The 19,594-nt window shown below is 48.6% G+C and overlaps 1 long non-coding RNA gene across 1 annotated transcript; it reads left to right on the top strand.

Annotated features, from left to right (window-relative positions):
- The first annotated feature begins 435 nt into the window (after positions 1–435).
- On the top strand, positions 436–13,066 carry LOC127464862 (uncharacterized). Its single transcript, XR_007901679.1, has 3 exons — positions 436–537; positions 12,228–12,459; positions 13,046–13,066. It is a non-coding gene; the product is annotated as an uncharacterized LOC127464862 (long non-coding RNA).
- Positions 13,067–19,594: the final 6,528 nt, after the last annotated feature.

A 19,594-nucleotide genomic window follows, 5' to 3' on the forward strand; every position in this document is an offset into this window, starting at 1 on the left:
CTGCGACATCACACCCTCCTCTGCGACATCACATCCTCCTCTGTGACTTCACAGTTCCCTTTGACATCACATCCTCCTCTGTGACATCATAACCCCTCTGTGACTTCGCATGTCTCTTATGACATCACATCCTCCACTGTGACATCACAGCTCTCCTGTGACATCACATCCTCCTCTGTGACATCACATCCTCCTCTGTGGCATCACATCCTCCTCTGTGACATCACTTGAACCCTAATACATCACATCCTCCTCTGTGACATCACATCCTCCTCTGTGACATCACATCCCCCTCTGACTTCACAGTTCCCTTTGACATCACATCCTACCCTATGACATCATATCCCCTCTGTGACATCACAAGTCTCTTTTGACATCAAATCATCCTCTGTAATCACAGATCTCCTGTGATGTCACATTCTCCCCTGTGACATAACAGACCCACTGTGACATCACATCCTCCTCTGTGACATCACATCCTCCTCTGTGACATCACATCCTCCTCTGTGATATCACAGCTCTCCTATGACATCACAGGTCCCCTATGACATCACAGCTCCCCTATGACATCACATCCTCCTCTGTGACATCACATCCTCCCTGTCACGTCAGAGCTCTTCTATGACATCACAGATCTCCTATGACATCGCATCCTCCTCTGTGACACCACATGCTTACTGCGACATCACATCCTCCGGTGTGACATCACATCCTCCTCTGTGACTTCACAGTTCCCTTTGACATCACATCCTCCTCAGTGACATCATATCCCCTCTGTGACTTCGCATGTCTCTTATGACATCAAATCATCCTCTGTGACATTACAGATCTCCTGTGACGTCACATTCTCCCCTGTGACATCACATCTACCTCTGTGACATCAAATCATCCTCTGTGACATCACAGATCTCCTGTGACATCACATTCTCCCCTGTATCATGACAGTCCCTCTGTGACATCACAACCACCTCTGTGACATCACATCCTCCTCTGTGACATAACACGTCTCCTGTGCCATCACATCTCCCTCTGTGACATCACATCCTCCTCCGTGACATCACAGTTCTCCTATGACATCACACCTCCCCTATGACATCACATCCTCGTCTGTGACATCACATCCCGCCCGGTGACATCACATGCTTACTGCGACATCACATCCTCCTCTGTGATTTCACATCCTCCTCAGTGATATCACATATCTCCTGTGACATCACATTCTCCCCTGTGACATAACAGCCCCTCTGTGACATCACATCCTCTTCTGTGACATCACATCCTCCTCTGTGACATAACAGCTCTCCTACGACATCACAGTTCTCCTGTGACATCACATCCTTCCTGTGACATCACATGCTTCCTGTGACTTCACATACTCCTCTATGGCATCACATCCTCCTCTGTGACATCCTATCCTCCTCTGTGACATCACATCCTCCCTGTGACATCACATGCTCCTCTGGGACAAGACAGCTCCATGTGATATCACATCCTCTTCTGTGACATCACAGCTCCCCGGGGCATCGCATCCCCACCTGCAACATCACGTCACTCCTATGACATCAGATCTTCCTTTGTGACATCACAGCTCACCTATGAAATCACAGTTCCCCTGTGACATCATAGCCTCCTGTCTGACATTTAATCCTCCTCTGTGACATCACATCCTCCCTGTGACATCACATCCTCCTCTGTGCCATCACATACTCCCCATGGCATCACATTCTCCTCTGTGACATCGGAGCTCGCCTTTGACATCACATCTTTCCTGATATCACATGCTTCCTACGACATCACATTCTCCTCTCTGACATCACATCGTCCTCTGTGACATCACTTTCCCCTCTGTGACATCGCATGTCTCTTATGAAAGCACATCCTGCTCTGTGACATCACAGATCTGTGACATCACATCCTCCTCTGTGACATCACATTGCACTCTGCTACATCACATCCTCAACTGTGACATCACAGCTCCACGTGACATCACATCCTCCTCTGTGACATCGGATGTCTCCTAGGAAATCAATTTCTCCTCTGTGACATCACATCCTTCTCTGTGTCATCGCAGCTCCACTGTGACATGAAATCCTTCTTGTGACATCACATGCTTCCTGTGACATCACATCCTCCCCTGTGTCATCACTTGTACCCTAGGACATCACATCCTCCTCTGTGACATCACATCCTCCTCTGTGACATCACAGCACCCCTATGACATCACATCCTCCTCTGTGACATCACATCCTCCCTGTCACGTCAGAGCTCTTCTATGACATCACAGATCTCCTATAACATCACACCCTCCTCTGCGACATCACATCCTCCTCTGTGACTTCACAATTCCCTTTGACATCACATCCTCCTCTGTGACATCACAGATCTCCTGTGACATCACATTCTCCCCTGTGACATCACATCTACCTCTGTGACATCACATCCCCCTCTGACTTCACAGTTCCCTTTGACATCACATCCTCCTCTGTGACATCATATCCCCTCTGTGAATTCGCATGCCTCTTATGACATCAAATCATTCTCTGTCATCACAGATCTCCTGTGATGTCACATTCTCCCCTGTGACATCACAGACCCTCTGTGACATCACATCCTCCGCTGTGACATCACAGCTCTCCTGTGACATCACATCCTCTTCTGTGCCATCACATCCTCCTCTGTGATATCACAGCTCTCCTATGACATCACAGTTTTCCTATGACATCACATCTTCCTCTGTGACATCACATCCTCCCTGTGACGTCAGACTTCTTCTATGGCATCACAGATCTCCTATGACATCGCATCCTCCTCTGTGACATCACATGCTTACTGCGACATCACACCCTCCTCTGCGACATCACATCCTCCTCTGTGACTTCACAGTTCCCTTTGACATCACATCCTCCTCTCTGACATCATATCCCCTCTGTGACTTGGCATGTCTCTTATGACATCAAATTATCCTCTGTGACATCACAGATCTCCTGTGACATCACATTCTCCCCTGTGACATCACATCTACCTCTGTGACATCACATCCTCCTCTGTGACATAACAGCTCTCCCGTGGCATCACATCCTCCGCGGAGACATCACATTCCCCCTGCGACCCCGCAACTCTCCAATGAAATCACATCCTCCTTCGTGACATCACAGCTCACCTATGTAATCACAGTTCCCCTGTGACATCATAGCCTCCTCTCTGACATTTAATCTTCCCGTGGGACATCACATTCTCCTCTGGGACATTGCATGTTTCCTGTGACATCACATCGTCCTCTGTGACATCACAGCTCCCCTATGACATCACATCCTCATCGGTGACATCACATGCTTACTGCGACATCACATCCTCCTCTGTGACATCACATCCTCCTCTGTGAAATCACAGGTCTCCTATGACATACCGCCCTGTGACATTACAGCAACATGTAAAATCACATCCGCCTCTGTGACATCACAGCTCTCCTGTGACATCACATCCTCCTCTGTGACATCACATCCTCCTCTGTGATATCACAGCTCCTCTGTGACATCACAGCTCCCCATGACATCACATCCTTCTCTGTGACATCACATCCTCCCTGTCACGTCAGAGCTCTTCTATGACATCACAGATCTCCTATGACGTCGCATCCTCCTCTGTGACATCACATGCTTACTGCGACATCACACCCTCCTCTGCGACATCACATCCTCCTCTGTGACTTCACAGTTCCCTTTGACATCACATCCTCCTCTGTGACATCATAACCCCTCTGTGACTTCACATGTCTCTTATAACATCACATCCTCCACTGTGACATCACAGCTCTCCTGGGACATCACATCCTCCTCTGTGACATCACATCCTCCTCTGTGGCATCACATCCTCGTCTGTGACATCACTTGAACCATAGGACATCACATCCTCCTCTGTTACATGACATCCTCCTCTGTGACATCACATCCCCCTCTGACTTCACAGTTCCCTTTGACATCACATCCTACCCAATGACATCATATCCCCTCTGTGACATCGCAAGTCTCTTTTGACATCAAATCATCCTCTGTCATCACAGATCTCCTGTGATGTCACATTCTCCCCTGTGACATAACAGACCCTCTGTGACATCACATCCTCCTCTGTGACATCACAGCTCTCCTGTGACAACACATCCTCCTCTGTGACATCACATCCTCCTCTGTGATATCACAGCTCTCCTATGACATCACAGCTCCCCTATGACATCACATCCTCCTCTGTGACATCACATCCTCCCTGTGACGTCAGAGCTCTTCTATGACATCACAGATCTCCTATGACATCACATCCTCCTCTGTGACATCACATGCTTCCTGTGACATCACATCCTCCCCTGTGTCATCACTTGTACCCAAGGACATCACATCCTCCTCTGTGACATCACATCCTCCTCTGTGACATCACATCACCCTCTGTGACTTCACAGTTCCCTTTGACATCACATCCTACCCTATGATATCATATACCCTCTGTGACATCGCAAAACTCTTGTGACATCAAATCATCCTCTGTCATCACAGATCTCCTGTGACATCACATCCTCCTCTGAGACATCACATCCTCCTCTGTGACATCACAGTTCCCCTATGACATCACATCCTCCTCTGTGACATCACATCCTCCCTGTCACGTCAGAGCTCTTCTATGACATTACAGATCTCCTATAACATCACACCCTCCTCTGTGACATCACGTCCCCCTCTGTGACTTCACAGTTCCCTTTGACATCACATCCTCCTCTGTGACATCATATCCCCTCTGTGACTTCGCATGTCTCTTATGACATCAAATCATCCTCTGTGACATCACAGATCTCCTGTGACATCACATTCTCCCTTGTGACATCACATCCTCCTCTGTGACATCACATCCTCCTCTGTGACATAACAGCTCTCCCGTGGCATCACATCTTCCGCGGTGACATCACATTCCCCCTGCGACCCAGCGTCTCTCCAATGACATAATCTGCTCCTTCGTGACATCACAGTTTACCTATGAAATCACAGCTCCCCTGTGACATCATAGCCTCCTCTCTGACATTTAATCTTCTTTCTGGGACATCACATTCTCCTCTGGGACATTGCATGTTTCCTGTGACATCAAATCCTCCTCTGTGACATCACATCCTCCTCTGTGACAACACATTCTTCCTGTGAAAGCAGACCCACATCTGTGATATCACATCCCCCTCTGTGACATCATATGTCTCCTATGACATCACATCCTCCTTTGTGACATCTCAGCCTCCTTTGTGACAACACAGCTCTCCTATGACATCACAGCTCCCCTATGAGATCACATCCTCCTCTGTGACATCACATCCTCCTCTGCGAGAACACATCCTCCACTGTGACATCACAGGTCTCCTATGACATCATTTCTCCTCTGTGAGCTTGCATCCTCCTCTGTGACATCACATCCCGCACTGTGACATCACATCCTTCTTTGTGACATCACATGCTTACTGCGGCATCACATCCTTCTCTGTGATTTCACATCCTCCTCTGTGACATCACAGGTCTCCTATCCCATCACATTTTCCTCCGTGAGCTTGCATCCTCCTCTGTGACATCACATCCCGCCCTGTGACATCACAGAAACCAGTGACGTCACACCCTCCTCTGTGTAATCACAGATCTCCTGTGACATCACATTCTCCTCTGTGACATAACAGCCCCTCTATGACATCACATCCTCCCCTCTGACATCACAGCTCTCCTGTGACATCACATCCTGCACTGTGACATCACATCATGCCAGTGACGTCAGAGCGCTTCTATGACATCACAAATCTCCTATATTATCACACCCTCCTCTGTGACTTCACAGTTCCCTGTGACATCACATCCTCCTCTGCGACATCACATCCTCCTCTGTGACTTCACAGTTCCCTTTGACATCAAATCCTCCTCTCTGACATCATATCCCCTCTGTGACATCGCATGTCTCTTATGACATCAAATCATCCTCTGAGATATCACAGATCTCCTGTGACATCACATTCTCCCCTGTGACATCACAGTCCCTCTGTGACATCACATCCACCTCTGTGACATAACAACTCTCCTGTGACATCACATCCTCCTCTGTGACATCACCGCTCTTCTATGACATCACAGCTCCCCTATGACATCACATCCCCCTCTGTGACAGCACACCCTCCTCTGTGACATCACATCCTCCTCTGTGAAATCACAGGTCTCCTATGACATCACAGCTCCCCTATTACATCACAGCCCCTCTGTGACATCACATCCTCCTCTGTGACATCACAGCTCTCCTGTGACATCACATCCTCCTCTGTGACATCACATCCTCCTCTGTGGCATCACATCCTCCTCTGTGACATCACTTGAACCCTAGGACATCACATCCTCCTCTGTGACATCACATCCCCCTCTGACTTCACAGTTCCCTTTGACATCACATCCTACCCTATGACATCATATCCCCTCTGTGACATCGCAAGCCACTTTTGACATCAAATCATCCTCTGTCATCACAGATCTCCTGTGATGTCACATTCTCCCCTGTGACATAACAGACCCTCTGTGACATCACATCCTCCTCTGTGACATCACAGCTCCCCTATAACATCACATCCTCCTCTGTGACATCACATCGTCCCTGTGACGTCAGAGCTCTTCTATGACATCACAGATCTCCTATGACATCGCATCCTCCTCGGTGACAGAACATCCTCTTCTGTGACATCACATCCTCTTCTGTGAAATCACAGGTCTCCTATGACATCACATCCTCCTCTGTGACATCACATCCTCCCTGTGACGTCAGAGCTCTTCTATGAAATCACAGATCTCCTATGACATGGCATCCTCCTCTGTGACATCACATGCTTCCTGTGACATCACATCCTCCCCTGTGTCATCACTTGTACCCTAGGACATCACATCCTCCTCTGTGACATCACATTCTCCTCTGTGACATCACATCCCCCTCTGTGACTTCACAGTTCCCTTTGACATCATATCCTACCCTATGATATCATATACCCTCTGTGACATCGCAAGTCTCTTATGGCATCAAATCATCCTCTGTCATCACAGATCTCCTGTGACATCACATCCTCCTCTGAGACATCACATCCTCCTCTGTGACATCACAGTTCCCCTATGACATCACATCCTCCTCTGTGACATCACATCCTCCCTGTCACGTCAGAGCTCTTCTATGACATCACAGATCTCCTATAACACCACACCCTCCTCTGCGACATCACATCCTCCTCTGTGACTTCACAGTTCCCTTTGACATCATATCCTCCTCTGAGACATCATATCCCCTCTGTGAATTCGCATGTCTCTTATGACATCAAATCATCCTCTGTGACATCACAGATCTCCTGTGACATCACATTCTCCCCTGTGACATCACATTCTCCCCTGGGACATCACATCTACCTCTGTGACATAACAACTCTCCTGTGACATCACATCCTCCTCTGCGACATCACATCCTCCTCTGTGACATCACCGCTCTTCTATGACATCACAGCTCCCCTATGACATCACATCCTCCTCGGTGACAGAACATCCTCTTCTGTGACATCACATGCTCTTCTGTGAAATCACAGGTCTCCTATGACATCACAGCTCCCCTATTACATCACAGCCCCTCTGTGACATCACATCCTCTTCTGTGAATTCACAGGTCTCCTATGACATCACAGCTCCCCTATTACATCACAGCCCCTCTGTGACATCACATCCTCCTCTGTGACATCACAGCTCTCCTGTGTCATCACATCCTCCTCTGTGACATCACATCCCCCTCTGACTTCACAGTTCCCTTTGACATCACATCCTACCCTATGACATCATATCCCCTCTGTGACATCGCAAGTCTCTTTTGACATCAAATCATCCTCTGTCATCACAGATCTCCTGTGATGTCACATTCTCCCCTGTGACATAACAGACCCTCTGTGACATCACATCCTCCTCTGTGACATCACAGCTCTCCTGTGACATCACATCCTCCTCTGTGACATCACATCCTCCTCTGTGATATCACATCCTCCTCTGTGACATCACATCCTCCCTGTGACGTCAGACCTCTTCTATGGCATCACAGATCTCCTATGACATCGCATCCTCCTCTGTGACATCACATGCTTACTGCGACATCACACCCTCCTCTGCGACATCACATCCTCCTGTGTGACTTCACAGTTCCCTTTGACATCACATCCTCCTCTCTGACATCATATCCCCTCTGTGACTTGGCATGTCTCTTATGACATCAAATTATCCTCTGTGACATCACAGCTCTCCTGTGACATCACATCCTCCTCTGTGACATCACATCCTCCTCTGTGACATCACATCCTCCCTGTGACGTCAGACCTCTTCTATGGCATCACAGATCTCCTATGACATCGCATCCTCCTCTGTGACATCACATGCTTACTGCGACATCACACCCTCCTCTGCGACATCACATCCTCCTCTGTGACTTCACAGTTCCCTTTGACATCACATCCTCCTCTCTGACATGATATCCCCTCTGTGACTTCGCATGTCTCTTATGACATCAAATTATCCTCTGTGACATCACAGATCTCCTGGGACATCACATTCTCCCCTGTGACATCACATCTACCTCTGTGACATCACATCCTCCTCTGTGACATAACAGCTCTCCCGTGGCATCACATCCTCCGCGGTGACATCACATTCCCCCTGCGACCCCGCAACTCTCCAATGAAATCACATCCTCCTTCGTGACATCACAGCTCACCTATGTAATCACAGTTCCCCTGTGACATCATAGCCTCCTCTCTGACATTTAATCTTCCCGTGGGACATCACATTCTCCTCTGGGACATTGCATGTTTCCTGTGACATCAAATCCTCCTCTGTGACATCACATCCTCCTCTGTGACAACACATTCTTCCTGTGAAAGCAGACCCACATCTGTGATATCACATCCCCCTCTGTGACATCATATGTCTCCTATGACATCACATCCTCCTTTGTGACATCTCAGCCTCCTTTGTGACAACACAGCTCTCCTATGACATCACAGCTCCCCTATGAGATCACATCCTCCTCTGTGACATCACATCCTCCTCTGCGAGAACACATCCTCCACTGTGACATCACAGGTCTCCTATGACATCATTTCTCCTCTGTGAGCTTGCATCCTCCTCTGTGACATCACATCCCGCACTGTGACATCACATCCTTCTTTGTGACATCACATGCTTACTGCGGCATCACATCCTTCTCTGTGATTTCACATCCTCCTCTGTGACATCACAGGTCTCCTATCCCATCACATTTTCCTCCGTGAGCTTGCATCCTCCTCTGTGACATCACATCCCGCCCTGTGACATCACAGCAACCTGGGACATCATATCCTCATCTGTGGCATCACATCTTCCCCGTTACATCACAGCTCCCATGTGACATCACATCCTCCTCTGTGTAATCACAGATCTCCTGTGACATCACATCCTACCCTATGACATCATATCCCCTCTGTGACATCGCAAGTCTCTTTTGACATCAAATCATCCTCTGTCATCACAGATCTCCTGTGATGTCACATTCTCCCCTGTGACATAACAGACCCTCTGTGACATCACATCCTCCTCTGTGACATCACAGCTCTCCTGTGACATCACATACTCCTCTCTGCCATCACATCCTCCTCTGTGATATCACAGCTTTCCTATGACATCACAGCTCCCCTATGACATCACAGCTCCCCTATGACATGACATCCACCCCTGTGACATCACATCCTCCCTGTGATGTCAGAGCTCTTCTATGGCATCACAGATCTCCTATGACATCGCATCCTCCTCTGTGACATCACATGCTTACTGCGACATCACACCCTCCTCTGCGACATCACATCCTCCTGTGTGACTTCACAGTTCCCTTTGACATCACATCCTCCTCTGTGACATCATATCCCCTCTGTGACTTCGCATGTCTCTTATGACATCAAATCATCCTCTGTGACATCACAGATCTCCTGGGACATCACATTCTCCCCTGTGACATCACATCTACCTCTGTGACATCACATCCTCCTCTGTGACATAACAGCTCTCCCGTGGCATCACATCCTCCGCGGTGACATCACATTCCCCCTGCGACCCCGCAACTCTCCAATGAAATCACATCCTCCTTCGTGACATCACAGCTCACCTATGTATTCACAGTTCCCCTGTGAGATTATAGCCTCCTCTCTGACATTTAATCTTCCTCTGGGACATCACATTCTCCTCTGGGACATCGCATGCTTACTGCGACATCACATTGTCCTCTGTGAGCTTGCATCCTCCTCTGTGACATAACATCCCGCCCTGTGACGTCACAGCAACCTGTGACATCACATCCTCCTCCGTGACATCACATCCTCCTCTGTGACATAACACCTCTCCCTTGGCATCACATCCTCCGCGGTGACATCACATTACCCCTGCGACCCCACATCTCTCCAATTAAATCACATCCTCCTTCGTGACATCACAGCTCGCCAATGTAATCACAGTTCCCCTGTGACATCATTGCCTCCTCTCTGACATTTAATCTTCCTCTGGGACATCACATTCTCCTCTGGGGCATTGCATGTTTCCTGTGACATCACATCCTCCTCTGTGACATCACAGCGGCCCTATGACGTCACATCCTCCTCTGTGACATCACATCCTCCTCTGTGACATCAAAGCTCTCCTAGGACATCACAGCTCCCCTATGACATCACATCATCCTCTGTGACATCACATCGCGCCCGGTGATATCACATGCTTACTGCGACATCACATCCTCCTCTGTGATATCACATCCTCCTCTGTGACATCCACAGGTCTCCGATGACATCAGATTCTCCTCTGTGAGCTTGCATCCTCTTCTGTGACATCACATCCCGCCCTGTGAATTCACAGCAACCTGGGACATCATATCCTCATCTGTGGCATCACATCTTCCCCGTTACTTCACAGCTCCCATGTGACATCACATCCTCCTCTGTAACATCACATCCGCCCCTGTGACATCAAAACTCCCAGTGACGTCACATCCTCCTCTGTGTCATCACATGTCTCCTATTACACCATATCCTCCCTGTGACATCGCATCCTCCGCTGTGTAATCACATGCCCTCTGTGACATCGCACGTCTTCTAGGACATCACATCCACCTCTGTGACATCGCATCCACATCCACCTCTGTGACATCACATCCTACTCCATGACATTATATCCCCTCTGTGACATCGCATGTCTCTTATGACATCAAGTCATCCTCTGTCATCACAGATCTCCTGTGATGTCACATTCTCCCCTGTGACATCACAGACCCTCTGTGACATCACATCCTCCTCTGTGACATCACAGCTCTCCTGTGACATCACATCCTCCACTGTGACATCACATCATGCCAGTGACGTCAGAGCGCTTCTATGACATCACAAATCTCCTATAATATCACACCCTCCTCTGTGACTTCACAGTTCCCTGTGACATCACATCCTCCTCTGCGACATCACATCCTCCTCTGTGACTTCACAGTTCCCTTTGACATCAAATCCTCCTCTGTGACATCATATCCCCTCTGTGACATCGCATGTCTCTTATGACATCAAATCATCCTCTGAGACATCACAGATCTCCTGTGACATCACATTCTCCCCTGTGACATCACAGTCCCTCTGTGACATCACATCCTCCTCTGTGACATCACCGCTCTTCTATGACATCACAGCTCCCCTATGACATCACATCCCCCTCTGTGACAGCACACCCTCCTCTGTGACATCACATCCTCCTCTGTGAAATCACAGGTCTCCTATGACATCACAGCTCCCCTATTACATCACAGCCCCTCTGTGACATCACATCCTCCTCTGTGACATCACAGCTCTCCTGTGACATCACATCCTCCTCTGTGACATCACATCCTCCTCTGTGGCATCACATCCTCGTCTGTGACATCACTTGAACCCTAGGACATCACATCCTCCTCTGTGACATCACATCCCCCTCTGACTTCACAGTTCCCTTTGACATCACATCCTACCCTATGACATCATATCCCCTCTGTGACATCGCAAGCCACTTTTGACATCAAATCATCCTCTGTCATCACAGATCTCCTGTGATGTCACATTCTCCCCTGTGACATAACAGACCCTCTGTGACATCACATCCTCCTCAGTGACATCACAGCTCCCCTATGACATCACATCCTCCTCTGTGACATCACATCCTCCCTGTGACGTCAGAGCTCTTCTATGACATCACAGATCTCCTATGACATCGCATCCTCCTCTGTGACATCACATGCTTACTGCGACATCACACCCTCCTCTGCGACATCACATCCTCCTCTGTGACTTCACAGTTCCCTTTGACATCACATCCTCCTCTGTGACATCATATCCCCTCTGTGACTTCGCATGTCTCTTATGACATCAAATCATCCTCTGTGACATCACAGATCTCCTGTGACATCACATTCTCCCCTGTGACATCACATTCTCCCCTGAGACATCACATCTACCTCTGTGACATAACAACTCTCCTGTGACATCACATCCTCCTCTGCGACATCACATCCTCCTCTGTGACATCACCGCTCTTCTATGACATCACAGTTCCCCTATGACATCACATCCTCCTCGGTGACAGAACATCCTCTTCTGTGACATCACATCCTCTTCTGTGAAATCACAGGTCTCCTATGACATCACAGCTCCCCTATTACATCACAGCCCCTCTGTGACATCACATCCTCTTCTGTGAATTCACAGGTCTCCTATGACATCACATCCTCCTCTGTGACATCACATCCTCCCTGTGACGTCAGAGCTCTTCTATGACATCACAGATCTCCTATGACATGGCATCCTCCTCTGTGACATCACATGCTTCCTGTGACATCACATCCTCCCCTGTGTCATCACTTGTACCCTAGGACATCACATCCTCCTCTGTGACATCACATTCTCCTCTGTGACATCACATCCCCCTCTGTGACTTCACAGTTCCCTTTGACATCATATCCTACCCTATGATATCATATACCCTCTGTGACATCGCAAGTCTCTTATGACATCAAATCATCCTCTGTCATCACAGATCTCCTGTGACATCACATCCTCCTCTGAGACATCACATCCTCCTCTGTGACATCACAGTTCCCCTATGACATCACATCCTCCTCTGTGACATCACATCCTCCCTGTCACGTCAGAGCTCTTCTATGACATCACAGATCTCCTATAACACCACACCCTCCTCTGCGACATCACATCCTCCTCTGTGACTTCACAGTTCCCTTTGACATCATATCCTCCTCTGAGACATCATATCCCCTCTGTGAATTCGCATGTCTCTTATGACATCAAATCATCCTCTGTGACATCACAGATCTCCTGTGACATCACATTCTCCCCTGTGACATCACATTCTCCCCTGGGACATCACATCTACCTCTGTGACATAACAACTCTCCTGTGACATCACATCCTCCTCTGCGACATCACATCCTCCTCTGTGACATCACCGCTCTTCTATGACATCACAGCTCCCCTATGACATCACATCCTCCTCGGTGACAGAACATCCTCTTCTGTGACATCACATCCTCTTCTGTGAAATCACAGGTCTCCTATGACATCACAGCTCCCCTATTACATCACAGCCCCTCTGTGACATCACATCCTCTTCTGTGAATTCACAGGTCTCCTATGACATCACAGATCCCCTATTACATCACAGCCCCTCTGTGACATCACATCCTCCTCTGTGACATCACAGCTCTCCTGTGTCATCACATCCTCCTCTGTGACATCACATCGCCCTCTGACTTCACAGTTCCCTTTGACATCACATCCTACCCTATGACATCACATCCTCCTCTGTGACATCACATCCCGCCCGGTGATATCACATGCTTACTGCAACATCACATCCTCCTCTGTGATATCACATCCTCCTCTGTGACATTCACATGTCTCCGATGACATCAGATTCTCCTCTGTGAGCTTGCATCCTCCTCTGTGACATCTCATCCCGCCCTGTGACTTCACAGCGACCTGTGACATCACATCCACCTCTGTGACATCACATCCTCCTCTGTGACATCACATCCTCCACTGTGACATAACAGTTCTCCTGTGACATCACATCCTCCTCTGTGACATCACATCCTCAACTGTGACTTCACAGTTCCCTTTGACAGCATATCCTCCTCTGTGACATCATTTCCCCTCTGTGACATCGCATGTCTCTTATGACATCAAATCATCCTCTGTGACATCACAACCTCCTCTGTGACATCACATCCTCCATGAGACATCGCGTCTCTCCTATGACATCACATCCTCCTTCGTGACATCACAGCTCACCTATGTAATCACAGTTCCCCTGAGACATCATTGCCTCCTCTCTGTCATTTAATCTTCCTCTGGGACATCACATTCTCCTCTGGGACATTGCATGTTTCCTGTGACATCACATCCTCCTCTGTGACATAACAGCTCTCCCGTGGCATCACATCCTCCGCGGTGACATCACATTCCCCCTGCGACCCCGCATCTCTCCAATGACATCACATCCTCCTTCGTGACATCACATCTCACCTATGTAATCACAGTTCCCCTGTGACATCATCGCCTCCTCTCCGACATTTAATCTTCCTCTGGGACATCACATTCTCCTCTGGGACATTGCATGTTTCCTGTGACATCACATCCTCCTCTGTGACATCACTGATCTCCTGTGACATCACATTCTCCCCTGTGGCATTACAGCACCTCCGTGACATCGCATCCTCCTATGTGTCATCACATCCTCCTCTGTGACATCACAGCTCCCCTATGACATGACATCCTCATCGGTGACATCACATGCTTACTGCGACATCACATCCTCCTCTGTGAATTCACATCCTCCTCTGTGACATCACAGGTCTCCTATGACATCACATTCTCCTCTGTGAGCTTGCATCCTCCTCTGTGACATCACATCCCGCCCTGTGACATCACAGCAACCTGTGACATCACATCCGCCTCTGTGACATCACAGCTCTCCTGTGACATCACATCCTCCTCTGTGACATCACATCCTCCACTGTGACATAACAGTTCTCCTGTGACATCACATCCTCCTCTGTGACATCACATCCTCCTCTCTGACATCACATGTTTACTGCGACATCACATCCTCCTCTGCGACATCACATCCTCAACTGTGACTTCACAGTTCCCTTTGACATCATATCCTCATCTGTGACATCATTTCCCCTCTGTGACATCGCATGTCTCTTATGACATCAAATCATCCTCTGTGACATCACATCATCCCTGTGACATCACATCCTCCTCTGTGACATCACAGATCTCCTGTGACATCACATTCTCCTCTGTGACATAACAGTTCCTCTGTGACATCACATCCTCCTCTGTGACTTCACAGTTCCCTTTGACATCACATCCTCCTCTGTGACATCATATGCCCTCTGTAACTTCGCATGTCTCTTATGACATCAAATCATCCTCTGTGACATCACAGATCTCCTGTGACATCATATTCTCCCCTGTGACATCACATCTACCTCTGTGACATCAAATCATCCTCTGTGACATCACAGATCTCCTGTGACATCACATTCTCCCCTGTATCATGACAGTCCCTCTGTGACATCACAACCACCTCTGTGACATCACATCCTCCTCTGTGACTTAGCACGTCTCCTGTGCCATCACATCCCCCTCTGTGACATCACATCCTCCTCCGTGACATCACAGTTCTCCTATGACATCACACCTCCCCTATGACATCACATCCTCCTCTGTGACATCACATCCCGCCCGGTGACATCACATGCTTACTGCGACATCACATCCTCCTCTGTGATTTCACATCCTCCTCAGTGATATCACAGATCTCCTGTGACATCACATTCTCCCCTGTGACATAACAGCCGCTCTGTGACATCACATCCTCCTCTGTGACATCACATCCTCCTCTGTGACATAACAGCTCTATTATGACATCACAGTTCTCCTGTGACATCACATCCTTACTGTGACATCACATGCTTCCTGTGACTTCACATACTCCTCTATGGAATCACATCCTCCTCTGTGACATCCTATCCTCCTCTGTGACATCACATCATCCCTGTGACATCACATCCTCCTCTGTGACATCACAGATCTCCTGTGACATCACATTCTCCTCTGTGATATAACAGCTCCTCTGTGACATCATATCCTCCCCTGGGACATCACAGCTCTCCTTCGAGGTCACATCCTCCTCTGTGCCATCACATCCTCCTCTGTGACATCACATCCCCCTCTGTGGCTTCACAGTTCCCCTTGACATCACATCCTACTCCATGACATTATATCCCCTCTGTGACATCGCATGTCTCTTATGACATCAAATCATCCTCTCTCATCACAGATCTCCTGTGACATCACATCCTCCTCTGTGCCATCACATCCTCCTCTGTGATATCACAGCTCTCCTATGACATCACACCTCCCCTATGACATCACATCCTCCTCTGTGACATCACATCCTCCATGAGACATCGCGTCTCTCCTATGACATCACATCCTCCTTCGTGACATCACAGCTCACCTATGTAATCACAGTTCCCCTGAGACATCATTGCCTCCTCTCTGTCATTTAATCTTCCTCTGGGACATCACATTCTCCTCTGGGACATTGCATGTTTCCTGTGACATCACATCCTCCTCTGTGACATAACAGCTCTCCCGTGGCATCACATCCTCCTCTGTGACATCACATCCTCAACTGTGACTTCACAGTTCCCTTTGACAGCATATCCTCCTCTGTGACATCATTTCCCCTCTGTGACATCGCATGTCTCTTATGACATCAAATCATCCTCTGTGACATCACAACCTCCTCTGTGACATCACATCCTCCATGAGACATCGCGTCTCTCCTATGACATCACATCCTCCTTCGTGACATCACAGTTTACCTATGTAATCACAGTTCCCCTGAGACATCATTGCCTCCTCTCTGTCATTTAATCTTCCTCTGGGACATCCCATTCTCCTCTGGGACATTGCATGTTTCCTGTGACATCACATCCTCCTCTGTGACATCACATCCTCCTCTATGATATCACAGCTCTCCTATGACATCACAGGTCTCCTATGACATCACATCCTCCTCTGTGACATCACATCCCGCCCGGTGATATCACATGCTTACTGCGACATCACATCCTCCTCTGTGATATCACATCCTCCTCTGTGACATTCACAGGTCTCCGATGACATCATATTCTCCTCTGTGAGCTTGCAGCCTCCTCTGTGACATCTCATCCCGCCCTGTGACTTCACAGCGACCTGGGACATCATATCCTCATCTGTGGCATCACATCTTCCCCGTTACTTCACAGCTCCCATGTGACATCACATCCTCCTCTGTAACATCACATCCTCCCCTGTGACATCAAAACTCCCAGTGACGTCACATCCTCCTCTGTGTCATCACATGTCTCCTATTACACCATATCCTCCCTGTGACATCGCATCCTCCGCTGTGTAATCACATCCCCTCTGTGACATCGCACGTCTTCTAGGACATCACATCCACCTCTATGACATCGCATCCACATCCACCTCTGTGACATCACATCCCCTCTGTGACATCACCGTTCTCCTATGACATCACAGTTCTCCTGTGACATCACATCCTCCCTGTGACATCACATGCCTCCTGTGACTTCACATACTCCTCTGAGACATCACATCATTCCTGTGATATCACATCCTCCTCTGTGACATCACATCCTCCGCTGTGACACCACATCATCCCTGTGACATCACATCCTTTTCTGTGACATCACATCCTCCACTGTGACATAACAGTTCTCCTGTGACATCACATCCTCCTCTGTGACATCACATCCTCCTCTATGACATCACATGCTTACTGCGACATCACATCCTCCTCTGCGACATCACATCCTCAACTGTGACTTCACAGTTCCCTTTGACATCATATCCTCCTCTGTGACATCATTTCCCCTCTGTGACATCGCATGTCTCTTATGACATCAAATCATCCTCTGTGACATCACAGATCTCCTGTGACATCACATTCTTCCCTGTGTCATGACAGTCCCTCTGTGACAACAAAACCACCTCTGTGACATCACATCCTCCTCTGTGACATCACAGGTCTCCTGTGACATCACATACCCCTCTGTGACATCACATCCTCCTCCGTGACATCACAGTTCTCCTATGACATCACAGCTCCCTATGACATCACATCCTCCTCTGTGACATCACATCCCGCCCGGTGACATCACATGCTTACTGCGACATCACATCCTCCTCTGTGATTTCACATCCTCCTCTGTGACATCACAGGTCTCCTATGACATCATATTCTCCTCTGTGAGCTTGCATCCTCCTCAGTGATATCACAGATCTCCTGTGACATCACCTTCTCCCCTGTGACATAACAGCCCCTCTGTGACATCACATCCTCCTCTGTGACATCACATCCTCCTCTGTGACATCACATCCTCAACTGTGACTTCACAGTTCCCTTTGACAGCATATCCTCCTCTGTGACATCATTTCCCCTCTGTGACATCGCATGTCTCTTATGACATCAAATCATCCTCTGTGACATCACAACCTCCTCTGTGACATCACATCCTCCATGAGACATCGCGTCTCTCCTATGACATCACATCCTCCTTCGTGACATCACAGCTCACCTATGTAATCACAGTTCCCCTGAGACATCATAGCCTCCTCTCTGTCATTTAATCTTCCTGTGGGACATCACATTCTCCTCTGGACATTGCATGTTTCCTGTGACATCACATCCTCCTCTGTGACATAACAGCTCTCCCGTGGCATCACATCCTCCGCGGTGACATCACATTCCCCCTGCGACCCCGCATCTCTCCAATGAAATCACATCCTCCTTCGTGACATCACAGCTCACCTATGTAATCACAGTTCCCCTGTGACATCATCGCCTCCTCTCCGACATTTAATCTTCCCGTGGGACATCCCATTCTCCTCTGGGACATTGCATGTTTCCTGTGACATCACATCCTCCTCTGTGACATCACTGATCTCCTGTGACATCACATTCTCCCCTGTGGCATTACAGCACCTCCGTGACATCGCATCCTCCTATGTGTCATCACATCCTCCTCTGTGACATCACAGCTCCCCTATGACATCACATCCTCATCGGTGACATCACATGCTTACTGCGACATCACATCCTCCTCTGTGAATTCACATCCTCCTCTGTGACATCACATCCCGCCCTGTGACATCACAGCAACCTGTGACATCATATCCGCCTCTGTGACATCACAGCTCTCCTGTGACATCACATCCTCCTCTGTGACATCACATCCTCCTCTGTGACATCACATCCTCCACTGTGACATAACAGTTCTCCTGTGACATCACATCCTCCTCTGTGACATCACATCCTCCTCTCTGACATCACATGCTTACTGAGACATCACATCCTCCTCTGCGACATCACATCCTCAACTGTGACTT

This window comes from Manacus candei, unplaced genomic scaffold, assembly GCF_025592945.1.
Source record: "Manacus candei isolate 608988 ecotype Guabito, Panama unplaced genomic scaffold, ASM2559294v1 h1tg000285l, whole genome shotgun sequence".
NCBI lineage: Eukaryota > Metazoa > Chordata > Aves > Passeriformes > Pipridae > Manacus > Manacus candei.